Raw genomic sequence first — 2,859 nt, 5'->3', positions numbered from 1 at the left:
CAGCCCGGCCTGTGCCCTCTCGCAATCTGGGCCCCCTTCGGGGCCCCTTCCCCTGGCTGCTGGCACCAGTTTTCCTCCGGCGCCCAGAACCCAGGCCTTTGCTCTTCGCCGGGAGGGGCCCGGGTGTTGGGCGAGGGGCTTAGCTCTTTTAAAAATACTTCTGAATGTTTGGTAAATAACCCTGTAAGAATCTACTTTCTGAAACATACTGGTTGGTAAGGGCTGATTTGGGTAATCAACAAAATGTATGTTAAAATCCTAATCCCCCGAACCTCAGAATGTATCTGTATGTGGAGATAAGATCTTTAAAGAGGGGATTAAATTGAGGCAGTTCCAGTGTGACTCTTAGCCCATCTCAATGAAGTCCTTATAAGAAGAGGAATGTTGGGGTCCAGCCCCAGCAGGTCCAGAGGTTCCCAAAGGTGTGGACGGAGTTGGCGAAGAAGGAATGACACAGAGGCAGCGTTCAGGTGATCATCGTAGCCAGGTTCTCTTTTTATTGTCCTGTTACATCTATATTTATACTATTTGATCCTATAAGCATGCCTCTATAAGCTTCTTTTTTTTTTTTTTTTTTGCCGAGGAGAGCACGGGGTCCGTTTATTGGGGGGTCAGTCAAAGGGGGAGCTGGCTAGGGTGGGGTAGGGCAGCAGCTTGTCTGGCCCCCAAGAAACCCAACTTGAGTGCAGAGCCTCGACCACTTTGAAGCCAAAGTCTTCCTCCATCTTTATCTGCATGGGGGCCAGCTCTGTAGTCAGCGGGACTCCCGCCTGGCACCCTTCCCATGGCGCTCGCCACCTCTTCCAACCACTGGGCCCCTCACCAGGGGCCGGGCTGCTGGCTTCTGCAGGCACTGGTGTCCTCCTGGGCGGGGACAGCCCCTCTTTCTCCAGAGGCTCGTTCTCAGCGTTGCCTGGGGTGGGGGCATCTCTGCCCTGGCTGCCCTCGTCCTCCAGTAAGATGGTGAACTGGCTGGCCCAGTAGTCGTCACTGTAGGAGTCCAGCACCCTCATGAGGAACCTCTGCTCCTGCTGGAGTCTCCGTGTTATCCTCTATGTCTTATGGAGCCTGTTCAGGACCCGCTCGTTCACCTGCTCGATCTCCCTGCAGCGCCGACCCAGCACCTGGTACTTCCTGCGATTGAGTTCCCCTTGGCACCACGGCCTCTGGCCTTGGGCTGCCTCCTCCTCTTCCTCTGGCTCCTGGAGGCTGGAGCTGCCCAGACCCCCAGACACGAACTCCACTTTGGTCTTAAGCTCGCTCTCCAGGATGTGACCACCTAACAGCGGAGGCAGCTCCAGCTCCCAGCAGGGCGGTGCTGAGAACTCCTCAAAGCCCAGGGCTGCCATGGACCACTCTCTCTGCTCCAGCTCCATTTCTCCCTGGCTCCTGGCAGAACTTCCAACCTTGCAAGCCTCTTAAAGTGCAAAACGACTCACCCCATCCGATTTCATGACCAGGCACACAGGCCCCTGCCGCTAAGCCTCCTGGGAGTTATAGTTCTCTATTTCCAGCTCGCTTCCCTCGCCCCACCCCCACCCTGAGTCCCCCCTGAAAGGCCCTGCTTGCTGGTCTAACACTGCTGGCCAGGCATCTGAGTCACCTCCATCTTTAATCCTGTCCCGACACTGCACAGTCTGACCACGGAGACTCTCCGCTTGGGAGGCCCCTGGGTCTCCTTCTGGGGCTGGGGATGTGCCACTTCCAGGGCACCAGATCCTGTGCTCCAGCGGCGACACAGCCCTGACCCCTGGGTCTCCTTCTGGGGCCTGGCTGCATCGCCCCAGGACCGGATTGCTTCCCCAGGCAGGGATGCAGCCTGGCATCTGGCCCTGCCTCTGGGTGTTCTCCGATCACTGGTGATCGGAGAAACCCGGCCGGGGAGGGAAGAGGCGGACATTCCCTCTTCCCTGCCGCACCCGGCTTCTCTGATTACTGGCCCAGGGCCAGCAAAGGCGCCCTGCTTCTCCAATCACAGAGGCGGCCCAGTTCTCTGGCTCTTGGCTGCCACCTGGGTTCCAACACCAGCAGGCAGCTTCTTCCATCCTTCCCCTTTCACCTGCATCATTGTGCCTACGTATGCAAATTAACCGCCATCTTTGTTGGCAGTTAATTTGCATATTGCCCTGATTAGCCAATGCCAAGGGTAAGGAAGTTAGGGTTAATTACCATGTTTGTCTATTATTAGATAGGATGATAAGAGTGGGTGGAGTGCAAAGATAGTTGCTTGAGCATGGTTCTTGTTGGTTAGACTTGATTTATCTATCTCACTTTTATAAATAAATTACCCTCATACACATTCCTATTTGCTTGTGGACACAGAGTGTGTGTGTGGGTAAATCACATTCTAAAGCAAAACTTACTACAGCTTTGTTTTATTCAAATTATATTTTCTTAGTCCATTCTTCCCCACATAACTTGATTCCGATTTCACAGTTTGTTTAAGCTTTGTGTTACAGACTTCAGTATTTGAAATAGACTTTTAAGCTTCTTTATTACAGATTTTCCAGTTTCTTGCATGTGATCTTTATAGGATATGTGTTATTGTCCATGAATGCTTGATATTCAAAGCTCTAGCTACAAGTTCCAACAAAATAAAAGTGAATTTATTGAGGCCCACAAAGACAAACAAGGTTCATACTGTCTGTCCTATACACCACCTAAAGTAAACCAAAACAATAAATTGTACTTAGCCAATTGAGAAGTCATATTTACCTTTTAATAGTATTATAATACACTTCTCATTATAACCTAAATAATATTTTCCTAAAATTTTAAATGAGCAATTTTATGTAATTTATTTGAATCAGGTTTCTCTAGAACCATTTATTTTTGTTGAAAAAAGTTTAATGTCAATGT

General features: G+C 50.6%; 1 pseudogene; it reads right to left on the bottom strand.

Moving 5' to 3' along the window:
• Nucleotides 1-556: 556 nt before the first annotated feature.
• LOC132227381 (TCF3 fusion partner-like) lies at nt 557-1,376 on the bottom strand (annotated as a pseudogene).
• Between the last annotated feature and the right edge of the window lie 1,483 nt (nt 1,377-2,859).

This window comes from Myotis daubentonii, chromosome 1 (assembly GCF_963259705.1).
Source record: "Myotis daubentonii chromosome 1, mMyoDau2.1, whole genome shotgun sequence".
NCBI lineage: Eukaryota > Metazoa > Chordata > Mammalia > Chiroptera > Vespertilionidae > Myotis > Myotis daubentonii.
This window is presented reverse-complemented; position numbering and strand designations above follow the sequence as displayed.